The sequence below is a fragment of the Idiotropiscis lumnitzeri genome, unplaced genomic scaffold, assembly GCF_059441095.1.
Source record: "Idiotropiscis lumnitzeri isolate Australia: NSW breed Sydney's pygmy pipehorse unplaced genomic scaffold, RoL_Ilum_1.0 HiC_scaffold_114, whole genome shotgun sequence".
NCBI classification, from domain to species: domain Eukaryota; kingdom Metazoa; phylum Chordata; class Actinopteri; order Syngnathiformes; family Syngnathidae; genus Idiotropiscis; species Idiotropiscis lumnitzeri.
In genome coordinates, this window is record NW_028283652.1 from 430,924 (window position 1) to 457,841 (window position 26,918).

General features: G+C 43.5%; 6 non-coding genes across 6 annotated transcripts; all 6 read left to right on the forward strand.

Annotated features, from left to right (window-relative positions):
- The first annotated feature begins 775 nt into the window (after positions 1 to 775).
- On the forward strand, positions 776 to 894 carry LOC148315416 (5S ribosomal RNA). Its single transcript, XR_015841011.1, has one exon. It is a non-coding gene; the product is annotated as a 5S ribosomal RNA (ribosomal RNA).
- A 992-nt stretch (positions 895 to 1,886) lies between these two features.
- Positions 1,887 to 2,005, forward strand: LOC148315417 (5S ribosomal RNA). The gene has a single exon (XR_015841012.1). It is a non-coding gene; the product is annotated as a 5S ribosomal RNA (ribosomal RNA).
- A 992-nt stretch (positions 2,006 to 2,997) lies between these two features.
- LOC148315418 (5S ribosomal RNA) lies at positions 2,998 to 3,116 on the forward strand. Its single transcript, XR_015841013.1, has one exon. It is a non-coding gene; the product is annotated as a 5S ribosomal RNA (ribosomal RNA).
- Positions 3,117 to 17,401: 14,285 nt separating this feature from the next.
- On the forward strand, positions 17,402 to 17,520 carry LOC148315419 (5S ribosomal RNA). The gene has a single exon (XR_015841014.1). It is a non-coding gene; the product is annotated as a 5S ribosomal RNA (ribosomal RNA).
- A 1,001-nt stretch (positions 17,521 to 18,521) lies between these two features.
- Positions 18,522 to 18,640, forward strand: LOC148315420 (5S ribosomal RNA). The gene has a single exon (XR_015841016.1). It is a non-coding gene; the product is annotated as a 5S ribosomal RNA (ribosomal RNA).
- A 7,783-nt stretch (positions 18,641 to 26,423) lies between these two features.
- Positions 26,424 to 26,542, forward strand: LOC148315421 (5S ribosomal RNA). The gene has a single exon (XR_015841055.1). It is a non-coding gene; the product is annotated as a 5S ribosomal RNA (ribosomal RNA).
- Positions 26,543 to 26,918: the final 376 nt, after the last annotated feature.

The window sequence follows — 26,918 nt, forward strand, 5'->3', positions numbered from 1 at the left end:
CGGAGCCACACATTAAGACCAAAAGGGTACCCTCGGAGTCAACAGGTGTAGCAGACATATGACCCGATGCAGTCCGGTTGGGTTGGTGCAGTGAGTGTTTACTAAATAAAAAGTTAATGAATCAATTTTAAAAAATGGCGTTTACTGAATGCAATAAAGGGAAGTATAGTTAATGTGGCAATTAGCAGGTGTGGAGAAGCTTCATTCATTTTTTTTAGCTTCACTGGTTATATCATTGGTTCTTATTTTATTAGTTCCACTTTATTCTTCCATTTATTCCAATTTAATTTAAATAATGTCAAATAAATGGTACATGACCATGGGTGGATAGCAGTGAACGCCCCCCCAAGTTATTGGTGTATATATTGGTGGTACGGGGCTGGTATAATATTAGTGCCCCCATGTGGTCCGAATGTGTAGCTACGGAGCCACACACAAGTCTCCTGACACGCATTTGCAAATCAGCACACGCATTTGCGAGTCGTCCGCGGCAGGACTGTAGCAAACGTCACCTGTAAGAAAAGGTCCCGTTTTTACAGGTCGCCCATCCACGGATTTTTGTCCGCATTTAACCATGTGTATGTGCCAACAAATCATTGTACACATTTGCTGATATTTGTCATATATCTGTGACTTCAATCATGCATTGTAGATTGTTGTGACACATTTGTGACTGTGGTTATAGTTTCAGATTCTTGTTACGTATTTTTGGATTGAAGTATTTGCCACAATAAAGACAACATGTATAAAATGCAAAATTTTGAAAGGAATTCTCGCTTACGGCCATACTACCCTGAGAACGCCCGATCTCGTCCGATCTCGGAAGCTAAGCAGGGTCGGGCCTGGTTAGTACTTGGATGGGAGACCGCCTGGGAATACCAGGTGCTGTAAGCTTTTGCACCGCAAAAATAAAAAAAACTTTTGACAAATGTAAGCAAGTATGCGAGCTGCTTTTTTATAAATTCCCACATATTCGCCTGACAGGCTGAGAGCACAAAATGCCAACATTCAGCGTCCCCTGCCTTTGGGTGTTGCTACACTCTCGCCGTGGACGACTCGCAAATGCGTGTGGCAATTTGCAAATGCGTGTCTGGAGACTTGAGTGTGGCTCCGGAGCTCCACATTAAGACCAAAAGGGGACTCTCGTAGTCTACAGGTGTAGCAGACAGATGACCCGATGCAGTCCGGTTGGGTTGGTGCAGTGAGTGTTTACTAAATAAAAAGTTAATGAATCAATTTAAAAAAATGGTGTTTACTGAATGCAATAAAGGGAAGTATAGTTAATGTGGCAATTAGCAGGTGTGAAGAAGCTTCATTCATTTTTTTTAGCTTCACTGGTTATATCATTGGTTCTTATTTTATTAGTTCCACTTTATTCTTCCATTTATTCCAATTTAATTTGAATAATGTCAAATAAATGGTACATGACCATGGGTGGATAGCAGTGAACGCCCCCCCAAGTTATTGGTGTATATATTGGTGGTACGGGGCTGGTATAATATTAGTGCCCCCATGTGGTCCGAATGTGTAGCTACGGAGCCACACACAAGTCTCCTGACACGCATTTGCAAATCAGCACACGCATTTGCGAGTCGTCCGCGGCAGGACTGTAGCAAACGTCACCTGTAAGAAAAGGTCCCGTTTTTACAGGTCGCCCATCTACGGATTTTTGTCCGCATTTAACCATGTGTATGTGCCAACAAATCATTGTACACATTTGCTGATATTTGTCATATATCTGTGACTTCAATCATGCATTGTAGATTGTTGTGACACATTTGTGACTGTGGTTATAGTTTCAGATTCTTGTTACGTATTTTTGGATTGAAGTATTTGCCACAATAAAGACAACATGTATAAAATGCAAAATTTTGAAAGGAATTCTCGCTTACGGCCATACTACCCTGAGAACGCCCGATCTCGTCCGATCTCGGAAGCTAAGCAGGGTCGGGCCTGGTTAGTACTTGGATGGGAGACCGCCTGGGAATACCAGGTGCTGTAAGCTTTTGCACCGCAAAAATAAAAAAAACTTTTGACAAATGTAAGCAAGTATGCGAGCTGCTTTTTTATAAATTCCCACATATTCGCCTGACAGGCTGAGAGCACAAAATGCCAACATTCAGCGTCCCCTGCCTTTGGGTGTTGCTACACTCTCGCCGTGGACGACTCGCAAATGCGTGTGGCAATTTGCAAATGCGTGTCTGGAGACTTGAGTGTGGCTCCGGAGCTCCACATTAAGACCAAAAGGGGACTCTCGTAGTCTACAGGTGTAGCAGACAGATGACCCGATGCAGTCCGGTTGGGTTGGTGCAGTGAGTGTTTACTAAATAAAAAGTTAATGAATCAATTTAAAAAAATGGTGTTTACTGAATGCAATAAAGGGAAGTATAGTTAATGTGGCAATTAGCAGGTGTGAAGAAGCTTCATTCATTTTTTTTAGCTTCACTGGTTATATCATTGGTTCTTATTTTATTAGTTCCACTTTATTCTTCCATTTATTCCAATTTAATTTGAATAATGTCAAATAAATGGTACATGACCATGGGTGGATAGCAGTGAACGCCCCCCCAAGTTATTGGTGTATATATTGGTGGTACGGGGCTGGTATAATATTAGTGCCCCCATGTGGTCCGAATGTGTAGCTACGGAGCCACACACAAGTCTCCTGACACGCATTTGCAAATCAGCACACGCATTTGCGAGTCGTCCGCGGCAGGACTGTAGCAAACGTCACCTGTAAGAAAAGGTCCCGTTTTTACAGGTCGCCCATCTACGGATTTTTGTCCGCATTTAACCATGTGTATGTGCCAACAAATCATTGTACACATTTGCTGATATTTGTCATATATCTGTGACTTCAATCATGCATTGTAGATTGTTGTGACACATTTGTGACTGTGGTTATAGTTTCAGATTCTTGTTACGTATTTTTGGATTGAAGTATTTGCCACAATAAAGACAACATGTATAAAATGCAAAATTTTGAAAGGAATTCTTGCTTACGGCCATACTACCCTGAGAACGCCCGATCTCGTCCGATCTCGGAAGCTAAGCAGGGTCGGGCCTGGTTAGTACTTGGATGGGAGACCGCCTGGGAATACCAGGTGCTGTAAGCTTTTGCACCGCAAAAATAAAAAAAACTTTTGACAAATGTAAGTGTAACCCATGTTTGGCTCAGCCTTTTTTTATTCCTATTCTTATTTTCTGTTAATGTGATTTTTTCTTAGCGCTGTTACTATTTCCTACGGACCTAGAACGCACCGCTGCATTGATATGACGTCTCATCTCGAACGAGAGACGTAGAGAACTTTCTAGCATTTTGTTTCATGCGAGTTGAAGGAGAAAGGCTCTGAATAGACCATACTGGTCCGTTGAACTTTTTTGTGTGAACTGTGAGCGAATGGAGTTCAAATCCTGTGGTGTTTTCTTGCCAAGGAAATTCGATTTTTTTTGAGACTATCGATCCTGGTGAGTTTTTTGTCGAATGTGCCTAATTAACATTCCTGTGTCAATGTATCTCATGATGTTTAACTGAAAAAAACAGTCAGGATGAAGGTTTGTGAACGTTGAGATTGTTATTAGCTAATGGTGAGATATAACTGAAAAAATTAAAGCATTGTAAACTATTTTACTCGCACATGCCTTCCTAGCAAGTGTACTACCTAGTGAGATAAGCTAACAGGCTCACGAAGGACTCCATGTGTGTTAGATACACGTATTTTCTTTTATTCTATTTAATTTCTTTTTCACTGGACGATTGTTGCACTGTTGTTTTTGGGGCCACATTGAATGATTGCTCTGCACGTTTCGTGCAGGCTGTTTTTTCTGGGACTAAAAGAATCGTCTAAAGCTTGAACTGCACCGGCAGTGGATTGGATACTTCCTAGGACGCCGGCGAGTGACGTGGATTCCCGTGGCCACCTATTTCCCTGGAGGGTGGTAGGACCTTCAAGAGGATTTTTTTTGGACAAATCTTTTTTTCCTTTTTTTTTGTTTTTTCTGAGATCTCAGACATTTTTTTTGTGGGTCAGATCTGACACCAATTTTGACACAAACTAACACGAATATATGTTTAAAGAGAGATTGAATGTTCTGAATATTGGGGAGTTTGGGATATATAAATACAACTGTTCACATATTCCTGTTAATTGTTCTAAGTGTGTCTTGTTTCTATTGGAGGTTTATTATTGCTCTAAGTAGAGTTGCTGCCGCCAATCTCCCTGCAACCCAAGATAGATGAGTTTTGAGTTGAATACTAACGAATAATTGGTACACACAAACAAATTCTGATTTATTTTACTTAGCTTGAGTGTGACGCTGCTTAGTTCAATTGTGGTGGTTACACAAATTGTGGCGAGCCAGCCAGGAGATTGGCATAGTGGCTTTTGTTACCTCCAACCCATAAGATACGCTTAATTATAACTTATATCCCTGGAAAAAAAAATGGATCTTTGTCAGCGGTTTAGAGTTGATGGTCAAAAAACGTTGTATGTCACAGGAATTGAACCAACTTGCACAGATGGTCATATTTCTGATGTTTTTGTGATAAATGGTAAAATAGAAAAGGTCATTAGGGTTCCAGATGAGCCACACCAACCGCAAGGCAGAACTCTCGTTATCTACGAATCAGAACAGGCTATTTTGGAAGTTGATCCTGCGACCTTAGGGGAACTTGCAAGCCCCAATAACCCAAGTTCGACTTGGTCTTCTAAAACTATTAGAGATATCGCTCAAGGGGAGATGGGCAAAGAAGTGGCCCGTCGGTACCTTAGAGAACTTGAGTTTATGGGAAATAGTGGCAAGGTAGGCTTCCTTAGTTTCCTTCAAAGTGAATTACAGGCGGCCCCACACCTAATGCTATGACACAACCGACTAATGACCAAAACATTGATACTGACACTCACTATTGTGATCAAAGTGAACCAGCAGAGCCCACAAGTGCTTTTAGTCCTAGTGCTGTTCGTTTAGATGAGAGCATTTACAACCCTTCTCATGTCCAGAAAGTGGTGGTTGAGCACATTATACGTAACGAGCCAACTCATACGTCCCTTGCACATGCAAAAATACGCACCTTCTCAGGTCGACTTCCTCGGCCCAACGGTGAAGTTGATTATGAGACATGGCGCACCCAAGTTGATCTTTTACTTTGCGACTCTTCTTTGACTGATGCACACAAAGTAAGAAGGATGCTTGAAAGCTTACTTAGCCCTGCTTCAGACATTGTAAAGCCCCTCGGAGTCACTGCACTACCATCAACATATGTGACTCAGCTTGAATCCGCTTTTGGCGTTGTTGAGGATGGAGAAGAACTTTTCGCCTCATTTCTGGGCTCCAACCAAAACAATGGAGAAAAGCCCTCCGCTTTCTTGAGTCGCCTTCACAGTCTTCTCACCAGAGTTATTTCTAGAGGGGGTGCATCTACTACAAATGTGAATGAGCTACTCCTTAAACAGTTCATTCGGGGTTGCTGGGACCAGAGTTTGATCATAGGTCTTCAGCTTGAAGGGAAAAAGAGTTCCCCCCCCTTCGTTCCCGGACCTCATTCTCATGTTGCGGACAGAGGAAGACAGACGGACAGCTAAATTGGACCGTATGAAAAAACATTTGGGTGCAACAAAGGCTGCTGCACATGCCCACTCTGTATTTAACATGCCCGTCCTTGACCAAGCGTCGCTGACAAGCCCCACTTCATTTGATGACGAAACTGCAAAGCTTGATTTAAAGGTCACTGAACTCACAAAGCAAGTGGAAAAGTTGAGCAAAAAGGAAAAGACCACCACCCCAATGTCTAGTCCCCCTGTAGATTCACAACCCACAAATGAACCTGCTAACATTGAAAAGCAAATTGCTGAGTTAACCAAGCAAGTCCAAATGCTTATCCAAAACCAAAGGGTTGCACACAAATATGGTGCAACTGAGCCTAAGGAGTCCTTATATGTCAATTCAAGACAGTCACGAACCTCTGTTAAAATCCCTGGCATGCCTCGTGCATGGTTTTGTTTCAAGTGTGGGGAAGACAATCACATAGCAGTTCATTGCACGAATGATTCAAACCCTGTCCTCGTCAGAGAGAAAAACGCTGAGTTGAAGAAGAAACAAGCTGACTTTGTGGCACGACAGGCTTCAGCTCCTTTTGCATTAAACTAATGGCAGCTCCTGCTGTGGGACATCCAGGAGCTGCAACCATTGATTCTCAGAGTCCCAAATCTTTTGACACTGAACAGCAAAACACTTGCCCGATGAAACCCGAACACATTTTCGACCCTCAATTGTCTTTGCCCAAAGGTCTCATAGGCCCACGCTGTGCAGCCTCTGTACTGATTGAAGGGACGCCATGTGACTCTATAATAGATTCCGGTTCACAAGTAACGACAATCTCTGAGTCTTTCCACAAAGAGCACCTTTCTCATCTTTCCATCCAACCTATCCACACTATTCTTGAAATTGAGGGAGCCGGAGGACAGAATGTCCCATACCTCGGCTACATTCAGACGCACATTTCCTTCCCACGAAATATGATAGGAGAAGAGCAGGAGTTGGTCGTACTAGCACTCGTAGTTCCCGAATGCCACTTTAACAGTAAAATTCCATTGCTGATTGGGACAAATGTACTTTTGCGACTTTATGAACAATTAGTGGAGCAAAATGGGCCTGCGTTTATTCAAGGAATACGCTCCAAAGAGTTTGCAATGATCCTACAACATGTTGCCCAGGCTCAGAGAAATGATACCGATCCCTACCCGGTAATGCTGCATAGTAAGAAGCCTGTCACAATTCTTCCAAACCAGAAAACATGTCTCATGGGAAATGTGAGATTAAGAAGAACAAACCCATACACGAGCTTTGTGCTTGAACAGCATGAGCAGTACAAGTTGCCAGGAGGCCTGCTGATCGAGTCCGTTTTTGTAGACATTCCTTTTAGGGCCAGTACCAAAGTGCCTGTCATTGTACATAATGTGGGTGAACGTAGCGTGACACTGCGGCCAACCAGCGTTCTTGCACAAGCTTGTGTAGCCCAGCAGGTGTCCCCTTTTACACCTGTTAAACCTCAAGTTTCCCTAAATCAACCGGGACAGGAGACCAGTAGATTCATCTTCGATCTTGACGAGTCTCCCATCTCAGAGGAATGGAAAGAGCGCATCCGGGAAAAGTTACTATCCATTTCTGATGTTTTTGCTCTTGATGACATGTCGCACGGCCACACTACTGCTGTAAAGCATCAGATCCGGTTACACGATGAGACACCCTTCAAAGAACGTCCAAGGCCCATTCACCCAAGCGACAGAGAAGCAGTGAAGCAGCATCTCAGACAGCTACTTGACGCAGGTATAATCCGTGAGTCTCAAAGCCCCTTTGCTTCACCAATTGTATTGGTTAAAAAGAGGGACGGATCCATCAGGCTATGCATAGACTATCGCAAGTTAAATTTGAGGACCATAAGAGATGCATACGCCCTACCAAATATTGAGGAAACATTCACAGCTCTCAGTGGGGCGAAGTGGTTTTCTGTCATGGACCTTAAGTCTGGTTATTATCAGGTTGAGGTAGCTGAAGAAGACAAGCCTAAGACAGCTTTTGTATGCCCCTTTGGCTTCTATGAATTTAATAGGATGCCACAAGGTGTCACGAATGCCCCAGGCACTTTCCAACGCCTCATGGAGCGGTGTGTTGGTGACCTCCACTTGAACGAAGTGCTTGTTTTTTTGGACGATCTAATTGTGTTCTCAGACACGTTGGAGGAACACGAGAACAGGTTGATGAAAGTCCTGTCACGTCTCAGAGACTATGGGCTTAAACTGTCCCCAGAAAAGTGTCATTTCTTTCGAGACTCAGTTAAATATTTAGGACATGTTGTGGATGCCCATGGAGTACATACTGATCCGGACAAAATCTCAGCTTTGAAAACCTGGCCACGTCCATCTACTGTCAAAGAGTTAAAATGTTTTTTAGGCTTCGCTGGGTACTATCGACGTTTTATTGAAGGATATTCCAAGATAACTAAATCCCTTAACCGTCTTACTACAAATTATCACCCACCAAAGAAACGAGGAAAAATTTACAAACGAGAGCCACCTCAGCTAACTCGCAGTCCGACTCAGCCTCTTGCAGAGCGGTGGACTCCAGAGTGTGATACAGCGTTTCACACGATAATCAGGAAACTAACCTCAGCACCTATTCTCGCCTTTGCAGATCCACAGCTCCCATACATACTGCACACTGATGCTTGTCGTGATGGCTTGGGAGCTGCCCTCTATCAGCAGCAAGGGGGGAAGCTTAGGGCAATTGCATATGCGAGCCGGGGGCTTTCCAAAAGCGAACAAAATTATCCCACACACAAGCTTGAATTCTTGGCCCTCAAGTGGGCTGTGTGTGACAAATTTAACGATTACTTGTATGGTTCTTCTTTTGTTGTCCTGACTGATAATAATCCTCTAACATACGTCTTAACAAGTGCCAAGTTGGATGCTGCTGGACACAGGTGGTTGGCTGCCTTGTCCACTTATCACTTTACCATCAAGTACAGGGCTGGTCAAGCGAACAAAGACGCCGATGGGTTGTCTCGGCGGCCACAAGAACCACCTTATGAAGATGAGGCTTTTTGCAAAGAGAGAGCTCGTATTAATGACATGAAAATGCGACTCATTGATTCATCAAATCAAATGGATCATGAAACTTTCACTGCTTTGTGCCAGCGCCATTCTGTTTCAATTCCATCAGAACCTTTTGTTGTTGTCGAGTCTCTCGCTATTGACCTTACAGCAGTCCCTGAAGCATATGGTGAAAATATCTTGCCCTTAATGACAGATGCTGATTGGCACACAGCACAAAGGATGGACCCCCCTATTGCACGTGTCATAACCTTGTTGGAAGGAGGTGCAAAACCTGGACTCAATGAAACAAAGTACGAATCCGCTGATGTTAAGGTCATGCTAAACCAATGGAACAAACTTGAACTCAGAAATGGAGTGTCATACAGGAAGTGTAAAGACCAAGATTCTCTAGTCTACCAGTTAGTACTACCTCATCAGTATCGTGAAAGAGCTTTGAAAGGTGTACATGATGAGATTGGTCATCTGGGATTTGACCGTGCCTTACATCTTGCTCGAGCTAGGTTCTATTGGCCAAGAATGGCCAAGTCCATTGAAGATAAGTGCAGGAAATGCCCTCGATGTGTCATGAGGAAGGGTCTTCCCCAAAGAGCCGCCCCGCTGGAAAACATTCACACGACTTACCCACTTGAATTAGTTTGTGTGGATTATCTGTCCATTGAGCCAGATAGTCGAGACACAAGGAATGTGTTAGTATTGACGGATCATTTTACAAAATTTGCCATAGCAGTACCTACAAGAGACCAGAAAGCTAAAACGATAGCGAAAACGCTTTGGGATAACTTGATCATTCCCTATGGGTTTCCTTGCCGTCTGCTAAGTGATCAAGGGAGAGACTTTGAGTCTAAAATAGTCAAGGAGCTTTGTGCTTTGGTTGGGGCGAGGAAGATCCGTACCACTCCGTATCATCCCCGGGGAAACCCGGTAGAACGCTACAATAGGACGTTGCTAGCTATGTTAGGCACATTGGAGGAGAAGGACAAGTTCCATTGGCGAGACTTCGTCAAGCCCTTAACGCATGCCTACAACTGTACCAGAAATGACACGACAGGGTATTCCCCATACGAACTAATGTTCGGCAGACAGCCCAGGTTGCCTATTGATCTTATCCTTGGTACATACCCTGGCAAATCTAGTCCAAAGTCCTATTCAGATTATGTCAAAACTCTTCGTGCAAACCTCCAAGAAAGCTACGCTCTTGCTTCCAAACACTCAAAGAAGATGGGTGAGAAGAATAAGACACGTTTTGACAACAAAATAAGAGCTGCTGAACTCTTTGTTGGTGATAGGGTCCTAGTAAAGAATGTTAATGTCAGAGGAAAGCACAAACTGGCAAATCGTTGGGAGCAAACCATTCACACTGTTGTAAAACGCATCAAGGACAGTCCTGTTTATGTTGTTAAACCTGAGACTGGAGAGGGTCCTCAGCGCACTTTACACAGGGATCTTCTTTTGCCTTGTGGGTTCTTACCTGTGGAGGATCAGAATGAATCCGATTCTCCAGGAGACAATTCAAGGAAAGTGAAGACAAGGAGCAAGACAAATAAGATGATGGAGACTGATGTTGGAAGTGAAGGAGAGTACAGTGAAAAGGATGAAACGAGTGATGAAGAGATATTTTGTATTGACTCACGGGAGCGGCAGATAATCACGAAGGGCCCTTATACCCAAACTGAGCAGTTTCCTGTTAAATTCCAACCTCCTAAGCATGTCCAACCCTCAGTGTCATCTTCTGATGTTGCAGGGCCAGAGAAACCAACACTTGACCTTGATAGGTCCATCATGACCTCACAACATGAAGTTCCTGGGTTGAGTAGTGTTGAGTTGCCATCTACAGATAGGTCTTCCGACCATCTTATTGAGATCCCTGAACCTGACTTGACTCCTACCCTGACTGACACAGTTATTCCCTCAGACTGTAAACCCAGTACTGACACTGTCAAAACAGATGATGCGGCGGTTAAGTCAATAGGCTTGCGACGCTCCGAAAGAGAAAGACGTCAACCTAAAAAGTTTACCTATGATGAACTGGGAGAGCCACTGAACTTGGCTATTAGTTCTTTTTTTCAGGCTTTAAGCGTTGCGTTCTCGAGAGCTGTACTACAACCTCCACAATGCCCAAGCTGTAAAACGTTGCATGAAGAGACTCATGCCGTTTAGAGGGGGAGAATGTAACCCATGTTTGGCTCAGCCTTTTTTTATTCCTATTCTTATTTTCTGTTAATGTGATTTTTTCTTAGCGCTGTTACTATTTCCTACGGACCTAGAACGCACCGCAGCATTGATATGACGTCTCATCTCGTACGAGAGACGTAGAGAACTTTCTAGCATTTTGTTTCATGCGAGTTGAAGGAGAAAGGCTCTGAATAGACCATACTGGTCCGTTGAACTTTTTTGTGTGAACTGTGAGCGAATGGAGTTCAAATCCTGTGGTGTTTTCTTGCCAAGGAAATTCGATTTATTTTGAGACTATCGATCCTGGTGAGTTTTTTGTCGAATGTGCCTAATTAACATTCCTGTGTCAATGTATCTCATGATGTTTAACTGAAAAAAACAGTCAGGATGAAGGTTTGTGAACGTTGAGATTGTTATTAGCTAATGGTGAGATATAACTGAAAAAATTAAAGCATTGTAAACTATTTTACTCGCACATGCCTTCCTAGCAAGTGTACTACCTAGTGAGATAAGCTAACAGGCTCACGAAGGACTCCATGTGTGTTAGATACACGTATTTTCTTTTATTCTATTTAATTTCTTTTTCACTGGACGATTGTTGCAATGTTGTTTTTGGGGCCACATTGAATGATTGCTCTGCACGTTTCGTGCAGGCTGTTTTTTCTGGGACTAAAAGAATCGTCTAAAGCTTGAACTGCACCGGCAGTGGATTGGATACTTCCTAGGACGCCGGCGAGTGACGTGGATTCCCGTGGCCACCTATTTCCCTGGAGGGTGGTAGGACCTTCAAGAGGATTTTTTTTGGACAAATCTTTTTTTCCTTTTTTTTTGTTTTTTCTGAGATCTCAGACATTTTTTTTGTGGGTCAGATCTGACACCAATTTTGACACAAACTAACACGAATATATGTTTAAAGAGAGATTGAATGTTCTGAATATTGGGGAGTTTGGGATATATAAATACAACTGTTCACATATTCCTGTTAATTGTTCTAAGTGTGTCTTGTTTCTATTGGAGGTTTATTATTGCTCTAAGTAGAGTTGCTGCCGCCAATCTCCCTGCAACCCAAGATAGATGAGTCTTGAGTTGAATACTAACGAATAATTGGTACACACAAACAAATTCTGATTTATTTTACTTAGCTTGAGTGTGACGCTGCTTAGTTCAATTGTGGTGGTTACATAAGCAAGTATGCGAGCTGCTTTTTTATAAATTTCCACATATTCGCCTGACAGGCTGAGAGCACAAAATGCCAACATTCAGCGTCCCCTGCCTTTGGGTGTTGCTACAGTCTCGCCGTGGACGACTCGCAAATGCGTGTGGCAATTTGCAAATGCGTGTCTGGAGACTTGAGTGTGGCTCCGGAGCTCCACATTAAGACCAAAAGGGGACTCTCGTAGTCTACAGGTGTAGCAGACAGATGACCCGATGCAGTCCGGTTGGGTTGGTGCAGTGAGTGTTTACTAAATAAAAAGTTAATGAATCAATTTAAAAAAATGGTGTTTACTGAATGCAATAAAGGGAAGTATAGTTAATGTGGCAATTAGCAGGTGTGGAGAAGCTTCATTCATTTTTTTTAGCTTCACTGGTTATATCATTGGTTCTTATTTTATTAGTTCCACTTTATTCTTCCATTTATTCCTATTTAATTTAAATAATGTCAAATAAATGGTACATGACCATGGGTGGATAGCAGTGAACGCCCCCCCTGTTGTAGTACGGTAATTTGTCAATGGGTGGTGCTGTTGCTTAATGCTGTGACTTTGTGTATCGCGAAGAAGACTCTGTTTACTTCCGGTTTCTCTGCGCTGCTGTTATGTTGCTGGCTGTTGCGCACTTCAATAAAGAACGGCTCACGCCACAAATTCAACAGGTTATGGGCCCAGAACGGCGCTAAAAAGGCTGCTTACTCGAATTATTTGTAAGAGATAAACAGTACCGTGGGATTTCACGATGGATGAGAAGCTGTTTATTGACAAGCTGAGCGGACCGGAGAATTGGGCAACGTGGAAGTTTCAGATGGAGCACTTGCTAAAGGCTAAAGGACTGTGGGGCATGCTAACAGAGACAGACACGCTAGCCGCCGATGCTAACGCCCACGAACAGGCTGAATTCACTAAACGGAGTGAGAAGGCATTCTCCATGATAGTACTGAATGTGAGTACAACGCAGTTGTATTTGATAACAAGTTGTCAGAATCCCAAAGAGGCGTGGACTACGCTGAAAGGCCATTTTGAGAGAGATACCTTGGCAAATAAACTGTTTTTGAAGAAAACATATTTCCGATGTGAAATGAAGGAAGGAGAACGTTTGACTCAGCATTTAAAACAAATGAAGGAGCTTACTGATCAGCTATCAGCAATAGGAGCTGTAATTGAAGAGGAAGACCAAATTGTAACACTTTTGGGAAGCTTGCCACCAAGTTATGCCACAATTGTCACTGCACTAGAAACAAAGATTGACAATCTGACACTGCAGTTTGTTCAGCAAGCATTGATAAATGAGGAGCAAAAACGAGTTAATGCTAGTGCTGTAACAGGTGGTGCATCAGCCATGTCCACACAATTTCAAGCAACTGTGCAGGATAGCTCGAATGCAGTGGGAGCAGAAGGACGGAGCAAGTGGAGGTGTTACAAATGTGGGAAAGAAGGTCATATCAAGCGTGATTGTCCAAGCTGGAAACGCAAAGATAAGCAGAAAACTCACAAAGCTAAAAGCATGATGTGTGAAGATGAAGAAGATGCAATAGAAGGTGCTTTTGTCACAAAAGAAGTACATTCAACTGACAAATCGCAACAAGGTGAATGGTTGATTGATTCAGGAGCATCAAAGCACATGACATGTCATAAAGATATACTTCAAGAATACCACCAGTTCTTAAAGGCACAGACTGTAAAACTAGGTGACGGCAGGGTGGTTGATGCCCTTGGAATAGGAAATGTCTGTTTGGAAATGACTTTCAAACACAGGGATTCAAAACGGATTACAATGTATGATGTTCTGTATGTTCCTAAGCTATCTGGAAATCTTTTCTCAGTGGGAGCTGCTACCAAAAAGGGAAATACAGTACAGTTCAGGAAATTTCACTGCTACATTCGTGGAAAAAATGGAATCCTCCATGGAATAGGAACTCAAAGAGCTGATGGACTTTATCAGCTGGATGTTGAAGGAAATTCACCCGCCTGTCACGGTGCATCACTCGCAGCTAGTCTGTGGCACCAGCGCCTGGGACACACCACCAAGCTGAAGGAACTGAAGGATCTAGTAAAAGGGGTGGACTTTTCTGCAAAAACAGAGATTCCATTCTGTGAAGGATGTGTGGAAGGCAAACTGTCCAAACGGCCATACAAGTCAATTGGTGGAATACGGTCCAAACGCAGAATGCAGCTCATTCATAGTGATGTCTGTGGTCCCATGCAGACTGAATCTATTGGTGGAGCAAAATATTTTGTGACATTCATAGACGACTACTCGAGATGCAGCAAGGTATACTTCATGAAACAGAAGAATGAAGTTCTTTACAAATTTAAGGAATTTGAGAAAACATTCTCGAATGAATGTGGGCAAAATATCACAAGACTGAGAACTGACAATGGTGGTGAGTACACATCAAAGGAGTTTCAAGAATATTTGAAGGATCAAGGCATCCATCATGAAATGACTGTTCCTCACTCACCGCAGCAAAACGGTGTTGCAGAAAGAAAAAATAGGACACTAGTTGAAGCTGCTAGAAGCATGCTATCTCATGCAAAGTTACCAAAGATGTACTGGGCAGAGGCTGTAGCCACGGCAGCTTACATTCAGAACAGGCTGCCCACATCTGTCTTGAAGCAAGAAACACCCTACAAGAGATGGTATGGAAAAAAACCTGACATGAGACACATAAGGGTTTTTGGCTGTATTGCTTATGCACATATTCCTGACGAAGATAGACGCAAACTGGACAAAAAGGCTGTAAAACTTCGTTTTGTGGGATATGCAAACAATGCAAAGGGCTACCGTATGTATGATGAAGAACGAAAAAGGATTCTGATTCGTCGTGATGTCATCTTCAACGAATCCAACTTTGATTGGAAAGAACAAGTGGAAGTAACCTGCTCAGAGACTGAAATCAGCATGGAAGAAGATGAGAGTGAAACACAAGAGGTCATTGTTGATACACCTGTTAGAACAAGTGACCGACTGAAAAAAGCTCCAAAGAGATATGGATATGATAAGTTTGCTGATACAGTTATTGTTGATCATCATGCCAAAATATGCTGTGTGACGGAACCAGTCACGATGAAAGAAGCAATGATGAGTCCAAATGCAAAGGAATGGCAGGAGGCAGCTGATTTGGAATATGAGTCGCTGTTGGAAAATGAAACGTGGGACCTGGTGGATTTACCAAAGGAAAGAAATGCAGTCGGATCAAGATGGGTTTTCAAAGTCAAGTATCTTAGTGATGGACAACTGGAGCGATACTAGTGTCGACTTGTCGCCAAAGGTTACTCACAGTTGTTTGGTACTGACTATTATGAAACCTTTTCACCAGTGGTACGATTCAACTCAATTCGTAAGTTACTGTCCTTTGCTATCCAAAACAATTTACATGTACACCAGATGGACGTTGTAACTGCATTCCTCAATGGACACTTAGAAGAAGAAATCTACATGGAGCAACCAGAGGGATACGTCAAACCTGGGCAAGAACACTTGGTATGTAAGTTGAAAAAATCAATTTATGGACTGAAGCAGTCACCTCGCTGCTGGAGCAAAGCCTTCACCGAGTTCATGACGGAAATAGGATTTAAACAGAGTACAGCTGATTCATGTGTGTTTGTTAGATCAAGAGAAGAGCTTGAGATACTTGCTGTGTATGTGGATGATCTCATTCTGATAACACAGTCAAAGAAGAACATGAACCTGCTGAAAACGACCCTCGGTGAGCGCTACAAGATGAAAGACATGGGTGAGTTGTCCTACATACTGGGCATCTCTGTGGTCCAAGACAAAGATAAGAACTGTGTCTTTCTTAGTCAGAAACGTTATATAGAGGCTATACTCAAGAGATATGGAATGGACAATGCAAACCCTGTAGCAACTCCTGCTGATGCCAATGTCAAATTAAGGAAAAGCGATGGTGTCAGTAAGCCAGTAAATCAACAAATCTATCAATCAATGGTAGGAAGTTTGCTGTATGCTGCAATGGCCACACGACCAGACATAGCTCATGCAGTGAGCACTGTGTCAAAGTTCAACGCAAATCCAGACGCTGCACATCTGACTGCTGTGAAGAGGATATTCCGATACTTGAAAGGGACAGCAAACCTTTCTCTCAAGTATGAGCAGTCAAACAAAGATACTTTGATTGGATTCTCTGATGCTGATTGGGCTGGTGATCAAGATGACCGCCGCTCAACAACAGGCAATATATTCCTAGGAAGTGGAGGAGCCGTGAGCTGGCTTAGCAAGAAACAGGCGACAGTTGCACTTTCAACAGCTGAAGCTGAATATGTCGCACTGAGTCAAGCTGCACAAGAAGGTGTTTGGTTGAGACGATTACTGAGTGATCTTGGGATGAAGGATATGTCCATAAGAATTTTGGAGGACAACCAAGGAGCAATCGCAATTGCAAAGAATCCTGTGGACCACTCCAGAACTAAACACATTGACATTCGATACCACTACATCCGTGAATGTGTACAGAATGGACAAATTGAGATCAAATATTGTCCAACAAATGACATGAAAGCGGATATATTGACCAAGCCACTTACGAAACAAAGATTTGAAAATCTTAGAAGGGAAATTGGACTATTTCCAGTCTAAATATATGTTGGTGTCTGACAGTTGAATTGGTTAAAATGTGTGAAACGTGAAAAAAGAGTTCCTGAAGAAATGTGAAAAAGAGTTCCTGAAGTTCACTGTAAAAGAGAAATGTGCTTTTGGTTTGCCTGTCTTGACATTTTTTGAAAAAGGGAGCACAGCTCTGTAAAATTGTTTAAAACCTTGAGATACCATTGTAAAATTAAGTGGGAGTGTTGTAGTACGGTAATTTGTCAATGGGTGGTGCTGTTGCTTAATGCTGTGACTTTGTGTATCGCGAAGAAGACTCTGTTTACTTCCGGTTTCTCTGCGCTGCTGTTATGTTGCTGGCTGTTGCGCACTTCAATAAAGAACGGCTCACGCCACAAATTCAACACCCCCAAGTTATTGGTGTATATATTGGTGGTACGGGGCTGGTATAATATTAGTGCCCCCATGTGGTCCGAATGTGTAGCTACGGAGCCACACACAAGTCTCCTGACACGCATTTGCAAATCAGCACACGCATTTGCGAGTCGTCTGCGGCAGGACTGTAGCAAACGTCACCTGTAAGAAAAGGTCCCGTTTTTACAGGTCGCCCATCTACGGATTTTTGTCCGCATTTAACCATGTGTATGTGCCAACAAATCATTGTACACATTTGCTGATATTTGTCATATATCTGTGACTTCAATCATGCATTGTAGATTGTTGTGACACATTTGTGACTGTGGTTATAGTTTCAGATTCTTGTTACGTATTTTTGGATTGAAGTATTTGCCACAATAAAGACAACATGTATAAAATGCAAAATTTTGAAAGGAATTCTCGCTTACGGCCATACTACCCTGAGAACGCCCGATCTCGTCCGATCTCGGAAGCTAAGCAGGGTCGGGCCTGGTTAGTACTTGGATGGGAGACCGCCTGGGAATACCAGGTGCTGTAAGCTTTTGCACCGCAAAAAATAAATAAATAAAAAAAACTTTGACAAATCTAAGCAAGTATGCGAGCTGCTTTTTTATAAATTTCCACATATTCGCCTGACAGGCTGAGAGCACAAAATGCCAACATTCAGCGTCCCCTGCCTTTGGGTGTTGCTACAGTCTCGCCGTGGACGACTCGCAAATGCGTGTGGCAATTTGCAAATGCGTGTCTGGAGACTTGAGTGTGGCTCCGGAGCTCCACATTAAGACCAAAAGGGGGCTCTCGTAGTCTACAGGTGTAGCAGACAGATGACCCGATGCAGTCCGGTTGGGTTGGTGCAGTGAGTGTTTACTAAATAAAAAGTTAATGAATCAATTTTAAAAAAATGGTGTTTACTGAATGCAATAAAGGGAAGTATAGTTAATGTGGCAATTAGCAGGTGTGGAGAAGCTTCATTCATTTTTTTTAGCTTCACTGGTTATATCATTGGTTCTTATTTTATTAGTTCCACTTTATTCTTCCATTTATTCCAATTTAATTTAAATAATGTCAAATAAATGGTACATGACCATGGGTGGATAGCAGTGAACGCCCCCCCAAGTTATTGGTGTATATATTGGTGGTACGGGGCTGGTATAATATTAGTGCCCCCATGTGGTCCGAATGTGTAGCTACGGAGCCACACACAAGTCTCCTGACACGCATTTGCAAATCAGCACACGCATTTGCGAGTCGTCCGCGGCAGGACTGTAGCAAACGTCACCTGTAAGAAAAGGTCCCGTTTTTACAGGTCGCCCATCTACGGATTTTTGTCCGCATTTAACCATGTGTATGTGCCAACAAATCATTGTACACATTTGCTGATATTTGTCATATATCTGTGACTTCAATCATGCATTGTAGATTGTTGTGACACATTTGTGACTGTGGTTATAGTTTCAGATTCTTGTTACGTGTTTTTGGATTGAAGTATTTGCCACAATAAAGACAACATGTATAAAATGCAAAATTTTGAAAGGAATTCTCGCTTACGGCCATACTACCCTGAGAACGCCCGATCTCGTCCGATCTCGGAAGCTAAGCAGGGTCGGGCCTGGTTAGTACTTGGATGGGAGACCGCCTGGGAATACCAGGTGCTGTAAGCTTTTGCACCGCAAAAATAAAAAAAACTTTTGACAAATGTAAGCAAGTATGCGAGCTGCTTTTTTATAAATTTCCACATATTCGCCTGACAGGCTGAGAGCACAAAATGCCAACATTCAGCGTCCCCTGCCTTTGGGTGTTGCTACAGTCTCGCCGTGGACGACTCGCAAATGCGTGTGGCAATTTGCAAATGCGTGTCTGGAGACTTGAGTGTGGCTCCGGAGCTCCACATTAAGACCAAAAGGGGACTCTCGTAGTCTACAGGTGTAGCAGACAGATGACCCGATGCTGTCCAGTTGGGTTGGTGCAGTGAGTGTTTACTAAATAAAAAGTTAATAAATCAATTTAAAAAAATGGTGTTTACTGAATGCAATAAAGGGAAGTATAGTTAATGTGGCAATTAGCAGGTGTGGAGAAGCTTCATTCATTTTTTTTAGCTTCACTGGTTATATCATTGGTTCTTATTTTATTAGTTCCACTTTATTCTTCCATTTATTCCAATTTAATTTAAATAATGTCAAATAAATGGTACATGACCATGGGTGGATAGCAGTGAACGCCCCCCCAAGTTATTGGTGTATATATTGGTGGTACGGGGCTGGTATAATATTAGTGCCCCCATGTGGTCCGAATGTGTAGCTACGGAGCCACACACAAGTCTCCTGACACGCATTTGCAAATCAGCACACGCATTTGCGAGTCGTCCGCGGCAGGACTGTAGCAAACGTCACCTGTAAGAAAAGGTCCCGTTTTTACAGGTCGCCCATCTACGGATTTTTGTCCGCATTTAACCATGTGTATGTGCCAACAAATCATTGTACACATTTGCTGATATTTGTCATATATCTGTGACTTCAATCATGCATTGTAGATTGTTGTGACACATTTGTGACTGTGGTTATAGTTTCAGATTCTTGTTTCGTATTTTTGGATTGAAGTATTTGCCACAATAAAGACAACATGTATAAAATGCAAAATTTTGAAAGGAATTCTCGCTTACGGCCATACTACCCTGAGAACGCCCAGGTGTGGTTGGTTGAGTGATTGCAGGTGTGCCTGATTGTCACTCTGCGTGAGTGTGCAGAGGTGACAGTCAGAGCTCTATGCTCCTGGCTTATGTCTTTTTTTGTGGCAAATCTTGGTTAATCTTTTCTGAATTTTTGGGAGTTTTTGTTTAGCTTTTTTTTTCTCCTCCCAGCCTCCGTGCTGTGGAGGGGGGTTTCTTTTGTTTCTTCTCCCCATTCCCCCCCTTCTTTCTCCCGGATCCAGGTTCAATGGACTCATTAGGACAAACCATGGAGCAGTCATTGAATCGAGTGCCTGATGGCATGCTGGCGGCGACCAAGAGACAAGGTTTGAACAGCGATGGAATGGTGAGCAATGTTGTGACTGAGAGCATAATTTTTGATAAAGACCTCACGGTATTTTTGGACATAGACAATGGTGATGAGATCACTCCTTTATGGTTAATTAGGGGAATTAAGGAAGTGTGTGGGCAGATTAAGGCCTGTCGGAGGATTTCCTCTGACAAATTTGAAATAACAGTTAGCTCTATTCAAGCGAAGAAGAAGCTACTTGATGGCTTCCGGATGGGCGCGGCGCGGATACATGGTCGGGAGATAACAACCGACGAAATGGTCGTATCCTTTCTACACCTGCCGGCATATATTGAAGACTCCGAAATATATGATAAACTTCAGTCCTGGGGCGTATCGGCGACCTCCAATGTACGGAGGAAAATGTGGCCGGGCACCGATGTAGCTGACGGGACCCGCTTTGTTAAAGTAAGATTTACTGACACTGTAAAATCTTTACCATATTCTGCTCGCTTCATCACTGCCTCAGGGCCTGAATATTTCAGGGTGATCCATGATCGACAGGTCAAAGTGTGTAGAGGTTGCCTGTCCCCGGAACATGTGTACAGGGATTGTCCGGAATTCTTGTGCCGGAAATGTGGCAAGCAGGGGCATTATGCCAGAGAATGTAATGAGACTCACCTTCGTCGTTGTGGTGTGTGCAGACAATACCCTGTCCTTTGTGTTTGTGGCGAGGATATTTCTGTGGCCGCACCGATAGAAATGGAAGACAGTCCCACTATCGCAAAGCCGGTTGTCCGCCTGCCAGAAACAAACCTTTCAAAAGCTCACCTGTTTGAGAATAGTGAGATGAGCTCTGATACAGTGCTGTGTGGGACAAGGGTGCCTGTGGTGGAGGGAGTTATAGGTCAAAATCCTAGCTCTACTCACGAACGAGGCGGGGGGGGTGCGCATCGCCCTACCCCTGATCCCATGTCGACCGGGGCCGAACATTTGAAGGGGGTGAGTGTTGGGCAGATTCCACTCTCTGCCCCTGAGAGGGGGGGGACAACTATGGAAAGTTGTATCCCTAGGCCGGGGAAGAAACAACATCCAGAAAGGATCAGCAGTATCAATTTTTCCCTGCCGACCTCCCTAAATGCCTCGTGCACCGGCGATACGGGAGAGAGCGAGATATCTGCGGTGGGGAGGAATGTTGGTCAGCCTGAAGGCTCATCATTGCCCCAAATGATGCCGCAATGCCACATGGCAGAAGCCCCCTTACCGGTCGACAAGTGTCATGACAGTTGTAAATTGTCTGATGACAAAATGGAACACGGCACAGCGGAACCCAAAAAGAGGCAATCTGAAGGCTTGAGAAAAGGAAGATCGAAGAAGTCTAAGTGATAAGCCTCTTCCCCTCCTATCTTTATAATGACTGTTCTCCTTGTGTCAGCTAATGCCTGCGGGCTGCGGAGCAACCTCAAAATTGGCAACATTTTACATAACACAAAGTGGGATGTTCTTTGTCTGCAAGAGACCTGGTGGAGCCAAGAGCATGTTGACAAGATTCGTCGCATGGTACGTGGCTCTGTACATGTAGCCCTCGGCTCCCCCAGGTCTTGTGGCGTAGCAATCCTGTCTAGGACCTGTGCACTGGGCCACCCCAACCTGGTGCATGCTGATCCGGGGGGCAGATTTATAGTGGTAGACTTTAATGGCTCATTGCCTCTCCGACTCATCAACCTCCATGCACCAAACCTGGAGCTAAAAAGACGAGACTTTTTCTTACATGTGTTTTCTTTTGTCAACAATAGAACAATCATGACTGGCGACTTCAATGTCGCCCTGAGTAAATTGGACATTAGTGTCAACAACACCTACAAAAATGATGTCAGCAGAAATTGTCTACTGAACTTGATCAACAACAACAATATGTTAGAAATCTGGAGAACCCTAAACCTCAGGGGGAGGACTTTCTCGCGCAAACAAATAGTACTGGGCACGCTTAAACAATCGCGCATTGACTTGTGCTTAGCGTCTGCTTCCCTTGCGCAGAGACTGGACAATCCCAAGTACACATGGTCTGGACAGAGTGATCACGCGCTACTGTCGTTTGATCTATGTCTATACAAAAGCAGGCGGACCGGTGGTCTCTGGGTCTTCAATAATTCGCTTCTAGAAGATGAGAGCTTTATTTCAAAAGTAAACTATTTTCTTGATGGGATAAAGGAGGAGTCTAAGTATGTAGACAGGATCACAGACTGGTGGGAAAGTGTCAAACTACGTTTAAAAAAATTGTCAATTAATCATTGTAGAGCTAAGTCTTGGGTGGAAAAATTAGAGAACACTGTGAGAGACCAATTGCTGAAAATAACTCTATCTGCGGCGATAACACGTGGGCCTGTGGACCCGTTATTTTTCTCGCTGCAACATAAACTCGAGCTGCTTGAAGCAAAGAAGTGTAGAGGGGCAGCCCTGAGGGCCAAAGCTCAAAATGCTGTAGAGGGCGAGCGATCAACAGCATACTTTTTGGGACTGGAAAAAAATAAACAAGGAAAAGCATATATATCTAAATTGTGGTCTCACAAATCTCACGCAATGGTCACGGACATTGATGACATTTTAGAAGAGGTCGAATTTTTCTATACTGATCTCTTCAAATTCCGACAACCGTTGACAGATCATGCCACAGAGGCCATAGCCGCCTTAAACCGTGTACTGAGTGTGGACGATAAAGACATGTGCGACAACTCAATGTCCGAATTCGAAATCACAAAGGCAATCCAAGATCTAAATAATAAAAAAAGCCCAGGTTGCGATGGTCTAACGGCTGAGTTCTTTAAGGCTTTTATGAAAAAGCTGTCACCTATCTTGCTCAATTTGTTTCATCACATGGAAAAAAAAGATCTGGTCCCTTCATCATTTTGCGAAGGTACCGTTACGTTAATACACAAGAAAGGTGCGTCTGAACAATTGAGCAACTATAGACCGATTAGTCTTTTGAACACTGACTATAAAATCTTAGCCAAAGTTTTAGCAGCTCGTCTCAAAAAAGTAATAGGTACCATCATCTCCGAAACGCAGTCATATAGCATTCCGACAAGGGATATTTCAGACACTATTTTAAGTATAAAGTATTTAACTAAACACATGGCTGCCTCGTGCGGAATTCATGTCAGCCTCGATTTCGAAAAAGCCTTTGATAGGGTGGAGCACTCTTTTTTATGGAAGGTGCTTGACAAATTTGGATTTGGGTCTTCCTTTACCAATTGGATAAAACGTCTGTATGCAAACGCAGCCAGTAAAATCAAAGTGAACGGACTACTGACAGGACCTGTTAAATTGGGAAGGTCAGTGAGACAGGGGTGCCCCCTGTCCTCACTACTCTTTAGCCTTGTTGTAGAACCACTTGCGGCCCTCCTCAAACAAAATAACAGCATAAAAGGCATTTGGACACCAAGTGGACGCGAAGTTAAGATTCTACAGTATGCGGACGATACAAACCTGTTTGTCAGAGACGTGGAGAGTCTAAGTGTAGCTCTCAACGAGCTCAACATTTTCTGCCAAGCCTCGGGTGCAAAAGTCAATTTTGATAAGTCCACCATGGCCGTTTTTGGTACCACCAGCGCTGTGCCAAAGACCTGGGGTTTTAAAGAGGCCACACTCAGCCAAAAAATCCTTGGTGTTTGGATTGGGGAGAACACTTCTCGTTGTGATGAACAGCAATGGGAAACAGTTTTACCACAAGTAAAATCCACTTTAGATATGTGGAAATTCAGGAATTTAACTCTGAAAGGGAAAATATTGGTCATCAATAACCTGTGTATTTCAAAATTAATTCACTCACTGACTGTCACTCACATGTCCGCGAATGTTTTAAATAGATTAAATTTAACTTTTAATTATTTCATGTGGAAGAGGGAAAGAGGTTTCATTGGGCACTATACCTTGATCGGTGATGTCCAAGCAGGTGGCTTAAATTTGACAGACATTGGCACAAAAAAGGCTGCACTACGCTTGAAGCTGCTCAGAAAGTTTTTAAATCCTGCCTTCTCAGCTCCCTGGAAGGATTTTCTTCTGCCAATTTTAGAGGGTCTAGGCTGCTACGGCGTCTTCAATCTCTGCCAGATGTTGCCTCGCACGATGTTCCCCCCTCTGGACCCCTTCGAAAAAGAAATCTTAGAGGCGTGGTGGGCATTGCGGCCATGGTTTAGGACAGAGCCAATGTCACTCCATCAACTGCAGAACATTCCACTTAGGTTCAATCCCGATCTCCTGGGCGGTGAGCCAGGGAGTGGGGAAAGGATGTTAAGTGGGGTTTTAGAAAGTGCACACATCAGAACAATGGGTGATTTATTAGACCAGAAAGGGAATTTTAACATTGAACGCATTCGCACCTTGTTTCGCTTCCACAAAGTTCCCTTTCGAAGGGCCACTGTGTTGCGCTCAGTGGGAAAAATCAGAGACTCCGTGCATTGCCACTGGGGGCACCTTCTGGGGCGGATGTCACAGAGTGAAGACACCACCACGAAGTCAGATTTAAATTATGTGCTGACCTTTGGGGCTCGACCGACTAGACTGGCAGAGTGCACAACAAAACTACTCTATCATGTGTTGCTAACCAAAATACTGAAAAAGCCAACAGCAGAAAACGCGTGGCGTCAGGCATACCCCACCCTGGCTCCCTCGTCCATCTGGGCTGACATGTTTAACTGGTGTACTCCACCCAAGGTAAGTAACACTGATTTTAAAATAAGACACAGGATAATCTTTCCATGTACAACGCTGCATGCTTTTCTACCAAGTGCCTATGACAGGACATGTCCAGTGTGCGGAGAGGAACCGGAGGATTTTCACCATCTCATTCTCCAATGCCGAGTCGTGCGACATTTCAGATCCAGACTAGAAGATCTCATTGCCAGGAGGCTGGGGGTGAAACTCCCCTCGCCGGTAGTCGGTGGGGGCGGTGACCAGAATTCCTGGCTTCTCCTGTTCGGTATCATCCCTTCACCATGGAAAGGCCTAAATGTCAAAGCCCTCAAGCTGCTCTTGGCCATAGCACGTCATTCCATCGTCATCACAAGAAACATCCACCTGCATGAAAAAAGGAAAGGCGATCACTGGTCCATCTTCAAATCGTTGGTCATCTCCCATCTCACCCATCTTCAGGAACATCGACCCCAACGTTTTCAAGACGACTTGGCAGTAAACAACGGACTAGTAACTTTCTCTGCTGACAACAGTCTGGACTTTCATTTTTAAAATGCATCCTTGGTTACGACTGTCTATCGTTGGACATCCCTACTGATGTTTGTTCACGAATGTTTGGATCTTGAGTCAAACCTCTATTTGTACAGATGTTTTTATTACAATAATAAAAAAAAAAAAAAAAAAAAAAGAACGCCCGATCTCGTCCGATCTCGGAAGCTAAGCAGGGTCGGGCCTGGTTAGTACTTGGATGGGAGACCGCCTGGGAATACCAGGTGCTGTAAGCTTTTGCACCGCAAAAATAAAAAAAACTTTTGACAAATGTAAGCAAGTATGCGAGCTGCTTTTTTATAAATTTCCACATATTCGCCTGACAGGCTGAGAGCACAAAATGCCAACATTCAGCGTCCCCTGCCTTTGGGTGTTGCTACAGTCTCGCCGTGGACGACTCGCAAATGCGTGTGGCAATTTGCAAATGCGTGTCTGGAGACTTGAGTGTGGCTCCGGAGCTCCACATTAAGACCAAAAGGGGACTCTCGTAGTCTACAGGTGTAGCAGACAGATGACCCGATGCAGTCCGGTTGGGTTGGTGCAGTGAGTGTTTACTAAATAAAAAGTTAATGAATCAATTTTAAAAAATGGTGTTTACTGAATGCAATAAAGGGAAGTATAGTTAATGTGGCAATTAGCAGGTGTGGAGAAGCTTCATTCATTTTTTTTAGCTTCACTGGTTATATCATTGGTTCTTATTTTATTAGTTCCACTTTATTCTTCCATTTATTCCAATTTAATTTAAATAATGTCAAATAAATGGTACATGACCATGGGTGGATAGCAGTGAACGCCCCCCCAAGTTATTGGTGTATATATTGGTGGTACGAGGCTGGTATAATATTAGTGCCCCCATGTGGTCCGAATGTGTAGCTACGGAGCCACACACAAGTCTCCTGACACGCATTTGCAAATCAGCACACGCATTTGCGAATCGTCCGCGGCAGGACTGTAGCAAACGTCACCTGTAAGAAAAGGTCCCGTTTTTACAGGTCGCCCATCTACGGATTTTTGTCCGCATTTAACCATGTGTATGTGCCAACAAATCATTGTACACATTTGCTGATATTTGTCATATATCTGTGACTTCAATCACGCATTGTAGATTGTTGTGACACATTTGTGACTGTGGTTATAGTTTCAGATTCTTGTTACGTGTTTTTGGATTGAAGTATTTGCCACAATAAAGACAACATGTATAAAATGCAAAATTTTGAAAGGAATACTCGCTTACGGCCATACTACCCTGAGAACGCCCGATCTCGTCCGATCTCGGAAGATAAGCAGGGTCGGGCCTGGTTAGTACTTGGATGGGAGACCACCTGGGAATACCAGGTGCTGTAAGCTTTTGCACCGCAAAAATAAAAAAAACTTTTGACAAATGTAAGCAAGTATGCGAGCTGCTTTTTTATAAATTTCCACATATTCGCCTGACAGGCTGAGAGCACAAATTGCCAACATTCAGCGTCCCCTGCCTTTGGGTGTTGCTACAGTCTCGCCGTGGACGACTCGCAAATGCGTGTGGCAATTTGCAAATGCGTGTCTGGAGACTTGAGTGTGGCTCCGGAGCTCCACATTAAGACCAAAAGGGGACTCTCGTAGTCTACAGGTGTAGCAGACAGATGACCCGATGCAGTCCGGTTGGGTTGGTGCAGTGAGTGTTTACTAAATAAAAAGTTAATGAATCAATTTAAAAAAATGGTGTTTACTGAATGCAATAAAG